Source organism: Lithobates pipiens, unplaced genomic scaffold, assembly GCF_037356315.1.
Source record: "Lithobates pipiens isolate NorthernLeopardFrog02 unplaced genomic scaffold, aLitPip1_a1.2 Scaffold_22, whole genome shotgun sequence".
Taxonomy (NCBI): Eukaryota; Metazoa; Chordata; class Amphibia; order Anura; family Ranidae; genus Lithobates; species Lithobates pipiens.
In genome coordinates, this window is record NW_027507784.1 from 107,481,144 (window position 1) to 107,488,938 (window position 7,795).

General features: G+C 32.3%; 1 long non-coding RNA gene across 1 annotated transcript; it reads right to left on the reverse strand.

The window, feature by feature from the left end:
- Positions 1–4,247, reverse strand: LOC143924041 (uncharacterized). The gene is made up of 2 exons (XR_013261808.1): positions 4,049–4,247; positions 1–361 (listed from the first exon to the last, which is right to left on the reverse strand). It is a non-coding gene; the product is annotated as an uncharacterized LOC143924041 (long non-coding RNA).
- Between the last annotated feature and the right edge of the window lie 3,548 nt (positions 4,248–7,795).

Here is a 7,795-nt window from a genome sequence, read left to right on the forward strand (position 1 = left end):
TGAAGGCAGAACTACCGTTTGGCGTTTTATTTTGGGGTACATTCAGTTCTAGTAAGAAATCCTTATTTGTATAATGTTGACAGATTTCTGGGTTACTTTAGGATTTAGCAATGATTATAATTACAATTAATAAAAATAGATCTTGTAAACCGTCCAGTGCTCGGAGAATTCATATCGGACAATTCATCTCTTTAGATGTTCGTGCTCCTCTATACACCGACCATGCTGTATGTTCTCTCTTCTTGGTCTTGTTGTGCTGGAAGTCTGTCCATTGAATTACAACTGATTTCTGTGGCCTGAAGATTGATTCTTGTAGGTGCTTCTATCATCATACTGGTTAATAATCTTCCAATAACAAAAGCTATCGAACAAATAGATTCATATTTGTGTTGATAACAAAATGTATCTATAAACAATTCATTAAATTGCAGTAAAGCCATAGTCAATTTCAAAGTAATGGGGGGGGGGGGGGGGGGTACTAAAAAAAATGCATGCGCTCCGATCGTTGGCTTTGTTTGCAATCCATTGAGTGAGTCTAAAGGAGAACGTCAGGAATGCAGTCCACTTGAACGTGACTGGACAGCAGCCATCTACAGACCATGCCTTTGGCCTTTGTATAAGGACATGTTTTAAAATGGGAAACAAATGTTAGTAACAGCAACATACAAGTCAGATGTATTTTATGATCTAGTTATGTGTGTTCATAGGAAACCCATGAGCTGTCTATAGATCTAAGCATACTTCCTACATTACTGTTGTTTTGTTTAATTGAAGTACAATGCTTTGCTCTCTGTCCCAGTTTATGTCCATTCAGTCTGGCTTCCACCACCCCCACTCCTAAAAAAAATGCATCGATTGAGCACTGTTTGTACAAATACTTCTGAACGCTTTGCATAGATAGCATTCTTATATGTTTAGGAAGATACATATCAAAAGTGTAGATAGACAAATACTTATGTGGTCAAGAAAAGGTAGTGAGGCCGATTTACTAAAGAATTTGAAGATGTTCACACAAATAATTGTGTGAAATTCACTTCAATGATCCATTCACACGAAAAGGAAATTCCTTCATCTGCACAGACTGGATCATTTCAGTGAATCCTATTTGTTGAGTAATTATTCGCAAATTATTTAGTAAATCAGTCCTGTGTTATGTATGGTGTGCATATATTTCTAAGAAATATGTGTATTATATATGTGTATGTTTATTTCCTCCGGTGTATGTTCCTTTTTGTATTTGTGTGAACATTCTCGAATACTTTAGTAAATCCGCCCACTTGTGTTATGTATGGTTTGTATGTATCGTCAATAAATATAGTATATATGTCTGTATATTTCCTGTATGTATTATATATATTTGTTCTTCCTGTTTATGTTCCTTTTGTATTTCAGTAAACATTCTGAAATCCGTCTCAATATGTCATAGCTGAAATAACAAAATATATACATGCATACATGTGTATGTGTTTGTATGATATGCACATATATGTGTGTATGTGGTTGTATGATATGCACATATATGTGTGTGTAGGTCCCCTGTAAGTATAGCTACCAAATCAATTATCATTGACTATATTTACTTACAATTTGCTTATGTTATATATTAAATTCTTAGACAAATATAGCTGTTGTTTCTTAGTAAATAAGTGGAATAATGGTTGCGAGGCTTTCATTCCTGTATCTAGAACTAAATGAATGATTACCTAGAAATGAATGAATACCTATAAATAAGCCACCTACTAATAATCTAGCAGGTGAACCTTTCTTTTAAGCCTTTTGTTGACATACATATCAATACATTTTCGAAGCATGTGCTAACGAAGTCCTAGTTAGCGATCCACTTAGCAGTAGTAATTACTAAATAGGAAATGCTTTTGGTCTGTCATCAAGATGTGTGATTGAGTAACGGACTGTCTGTGTTCATTAGTAGGTTGAGCTAGTCTACCATGGACTTGCCTTTTACACTTGGCAGCTTCTAAATGATTCTAACAGCTGAAAGTTGAGTGTGAGTTGTGTATTCCCAGGACAGCACAACATCCCAGCTCTGCTCCTACACACAGCACGCTATGTACACAGCTTGTGCAGGGAAAACGCTGCTACTGGCACAAAAGATGCTTTCTCTCTAGCTTAATTATCCTGTTGTCCAGTTTGTATCAAATGTATGTAACAATCAAATTTGTTACACCGGCAGAAATGTGTTTATAAGTAAAGTGATTGTCATATTTGATCGTCACACAATCCAAATCCACACACACAGCCAAATTCCCACTCTGTTGTTGATTCTGTCTGTTATTGGGTTCATTTACTCACTATTACTTACTATAGATTGGTCTACCCAATGGACTTTTCATTAAATAATAATAAAAAAAAATTCCCCTAAATCTAATTGGATGCTTAAGACAAACATGAAAGAACAATGCACTGCGAGCCCATTTTTTAAATCACCACAAGAAGAAATATTGACTATTTCTATTTTCTTTTCTTTTTTTTTTCGAATTCTAGTTCTTAATCTAACACAGTAATGTCACAGTATAGTTATGGTATGATATAGCTATGTTATCGTTTTGGTATTGTTATGCAATAGTTTTGGTATAGTTATGTTATGCTAATGCTATGTTATTGTTTTGTTAAAGTTATGTTATAGTTATGTTTTGGTATTGTTATGCTATAGTTTTGTTATAGTTATGTTCTAATTATGTTAGGCTAATGCTGTGTTATTGTTTTGTTATAGTTATGTTATAGTTATATTTTGGTATTGTTATGCTATAGTTTTGTTATGTTATAGTTGTGTTATAGTTATGTTAGGCTAATGCTGTGTTATTGTTTTGTTATAGTTATGTTATAGTTTTGTTAGTTATGCTGTGCCAATGCTACGGTACTGTTTTGTTATATATTTTATAGCTATGTTATAATTCTGTTATAGTTGTGTTATAGTTATATTATAGCTGTGTTATATAGTTTTGTTATAGCTGTGTTATAGTTATGTTTTAGTTTTGTTATAGTTATGTCATAGCTATATTATAGTTTTGGTATGGTTATGTTATGCCAATGCTATTTTATTGTTTTGTAATAGTTATGTTATAGCTGCGTTATAGTTATTTTATAGTTTTGGTATAGCTATAGTTATGTTATAGTTGTGTTTTAGCTGTGTTAACATTTTGTTATAGTTACGTCATACTTATAGTTTTGGTACAGTTTTGTTATGCTAATGTTATCTTATAGTTGTGTGATATCTATGTATCTATGTTATGCTAATGCTATGTTATAGTCATAATAGTTATAATAAGAAAACGTTTTAGTTTCGAAGCGCCATTATACAAAAGTATTTCAGTACACAAATCTAAATTGTCAGAACTCATACACAAATCCATGCTAGATAAATGATCTCTGGTATGTGGATGGAGAAAAACTTTCTGAAATTAGACGACACAGCGGATATATATATATATATATATATATATATATATATATATATATATATATATATATATATATATATATATGCACATACACACTGCGAACATCCTATTTTTGTATATGAATAAAATGAAATATCTAGCACTGAACAATGATAGAGAACGAGTTATTAATAAGTCACCAATATGGAAGTATGTATCATTTGAAAAGCAATGGCTGTGGCCGAGTAGATGTAGAATCTTGTATTTATGTAGAAGGTTAGCAGACTGTGTACAAGTCGATGTAAATATGGAGGTTTTGTTGTGTGTGGGTAAACACTACACCTAGGGTCTGTTATCCATTGTAAAACATTTTTTTTTATAAGTGACTGTATTTATAGATGAATGCCTTTAGCAAAAATGATGCATTGCCTGGTATATGGCTAATTTCATGTGATCATTTAGAGCAATACAAGTGTAAGGCTACTCTAGGCTAGACTAGTCTAGACTGTCTACATAGCTCAGCACCTTGAGGCTGCCTGGCAAATGGTGGAAGCAGGATTTTAGTGTACAGCTGCTAGGTTGAAAAGGCACACATATGTTTAAATGGTAAGGCTTTGCAGTGGCAGCTAAACAAGCAAAAAAATACCTACATTGTGAGGAGGAAGGGGGTAGCTTTCTTGCAGGACTGTGGTGGCAATAAATGAAATGACTCAGAATCTCTTCTCCAGTCAGTTTTTACGAGAGCTGCCAGACAGCGTCTGTTCACGTTCTGCAGATACTAGGGGCGCCATAACAAAGTTAAGGTCAAGTTAGTGTCTTATCTTGGGTGGCACAAACTATAGCACGGTATCTCCTCTATTCCCATAGAAATAGAAATAGATATTTCTTTATAAATAAGGCTGTTATACCTTATTTGAACACTTGGAAATGTCACTGAGAATTAAATACCTTTTCAGTGAGAAAATGAATGCAAATGTTTCAAGACATCTCATGGTAAGGTATTTATCTGTATTCTGTGGTGTATACGTCTTCCATATGCAGTGCACACGTCCCACATCGGATTGACTATCAGATTGTGACTTCTGCCTGTACGCAATTGTTTGTTGTGATTGTGTGTATAGTGTTATGTGTGTATAGGGTTGTGTGTATGTGTCTTGTGTGGTGTTTTATGTGAAGATACAAAAGTCACAAACAGGCGTACATAACGAATACCTTACCTTGCATTATATTTTCTATTCTTAAGCATCTGATTGTAAGATTAGATCTTATAGTGTGTGTGACCATCGATGTTGTTATCTATCACATTTTGCATTGATGTGTGCAAATGTGTCTTGTGTTATAGAAGAGGAGAGATCATATCAGGCTCAATTGTTTCTCGTTATTATGTAGCTAAGATATGACATAATTGTGGAAAACGTTAAGGTACACATATGTGGGTTTGTGTGTATGTATGTATGTATGTGTGTTTAATGTATGGATATATAGATAGATAGATAGATAGATAGATAGATAGATAGATAGATAGATAGAGGGAGAGAGAGCTAGAAAAAGAAATACTATCTGTGTATTTCTATTTCTGTATATACACATAAACAATATATACAGTATATATATATATATATATATATATATATATATATATATATATATATATATATATATATATATATATATATATATATATATATGGAGAGAGAGAGAGAAATACTATATGTGTATTTCCATTTCTGTATATACACATATACAATATATATAGTATATATAGAGAGAGAGAAATACTATTTGTGTATTTTTTTTTCTCTGTGTATATGTATATACATTCTAATATATATATATATATATATATATATATATATATATATATATATAGTGATGAAGGGATACATATTTATATACATATATATCGTACACAGATTATATATATATATATATATATATATATATATATATATATATATATATATATATATATATATATACCTTGTCATCACTATAACTTAAGCGTAAAGACGCATATATAAATCTGAAGAATTTTGTAAAATTCTGAACTGAAGACATAATTTATTTGTATCTTACAGAAGACTTCTTGCTCATGATTATTTGTTGAGCAGCGGGGTATAACCCTCTGAAATTCACACGTGTATGCTGCTGTGCGTATGTGTCGCATGTGTGTTGCTTGTGTAGTATGTGTATATGGACTTACTTGGCGTTATTTTAAGTCTTCTTTTGCAGTTAAATGGTTGAGTTGAATAAACTGAAATATATGACACGTATTAGCTAAGTCCATATGAAGTCACAGGCAATACAAATGGCTTAAATATCTACAGACATTACAAATAGCTATGTTGTAGATAGTGTATAGGACACATATGGGCACGTGTTACATTCTATATATCTATGTGTCTATTATCTATGAGTATTCGTGTCCATGTCTATGGGTGTTTGTTGTGTGTACCGGTTAGAAAGCAGCGGCCATGTTCCTCTTCTAACGTATTATTGACTAGTGGGGGTGCTCTGCTGCCATGACCTTTCTTGGTAGTCTGATTTTTGTTTTAATCCACACACATAGCTTCAAAATTGCGCCTTTGAACTAGTTGTAGCTTAGTAAATATATATTTTCTTGATCTAAAGTACTGTTAACACATTTGTATGATCTGCATACAGATGTGATCTGTTGCTCAAGATGGCCGATGTACAGATTTCTCCACTGTGTTATTAGCACTTCTTCTGCAAAATAGTTTATCTCTAGAGATAGAGGTTGGTTTATTAAAGGAATTGGGAATCTCCACACAACAAATTGTGTGACTATTTTCTCTTCACCTAGCCAATCCTGTGAAAAGAAAATCCCTGTTTACTTGTTTCATGATTGGGTAATTAAAGCGAATATTCACACTAATTATTGAGTGAAGATGGTCACATCCTTTAGTAAATCATCCCAGTTGTGCTTTTAGTATGTGTAGAAATTGCCAAGAAATATGATGTAAATTTCTTTTGTGTATTATATATGTGCATGTTTTTTTTCCTCCTGTGTTCCTTATGTACTCATATCAGGTCTTTGTTGTCTGCTAAGCTTAATATTTCATTTAGGTCGTAATGAAGGCTGTGTAGTCTTTCTTTTTTCTGATGTTTGAGGGATATTTATACAATAGGAAACTGCATTCTAGAAAAGTCATCGCCATGGCCGATAGATAGATAGATAGATAGATAGATAGATAGATAGATAGATAGATAGATAGATAGATAGATAGAAACAGACCGATAGATACAGACTAATATGTCACAGCCAATCGAGCTTGGCACACATTCGTAGATAGATAAATAGATACTAATATGTAGATAAATAGATACAGACCAATAGATATGTAGATACAGACTAATAGATGTATAGATACAGACTAATATGTGGGAGGCTATTGAGATTCACACATGATAGATAGATAGATAGATAGATAGATAGATAGATAGATAGATAGATAGATAGATAGATAGATAGATAGATAGATAGATCATATTTTATTGAATGGATTTTTTTAAGGAGATAGATAGATAGATAGATAGATAGATAGATAGATAGATAGATAGATAGATAGATAGATACTAATATGTAGATAAATAGATACAGACCAATAGATATATAGATACAGTAATAGATGTGTAGATGCAGACTAATATGTGGGAGGCTATTGAGATTCACACATGATAGATAGGTAGATAGGTAGATAGGTAGATAGATAGATTGATAGATAGATAGATAGATAGATAGATAGATAGATAGATAGATAGATAGATAGATAGATCATATTTTATTGAATGGATTTTTTTTAAGGAGATAGATACTAATATGTAGATAAATAGATAGTGACCAATAGATGTATAGATATAGACTAATATGTGGGAGGCTATCGAGCTTCGCACATGATAGATAGATAGATAGATAGATAGATAGATAGATAGATAGATAGATAGATAGATAGATAGATAGATAGATAGAGTTTGAATTGTATTCTTCGCAGCTGTTTTTGGAGATTGTAGAGTATTCTGAATATTATTTTTATAAGCCTTTATACTATTGGTCCCATGTTCAATACTATTAATGGTATCCTCTATGGGGTTGTGTTTATGTATTTTGTTGTTAGACGAATATAAGACAAACATATGTCTATTGGGCATTTATTGGTATATTTATACTTGTAAAATGTGTAGCGGGTGTGTAGACCAAGAGTTAAAGGTCTCTGATGGTGTACATTGTTCTAAATACATTATTTACTAATATAAAACAAGCGATCGGTGTGATGATTTGTAATAAGAACAAATATAGAAATAGTCCAACGCTTTGTGAATATTTGCAATGCTTGGGATAGGAAAGAGAACATTGGGCGCATAAATTAGCATTTTCT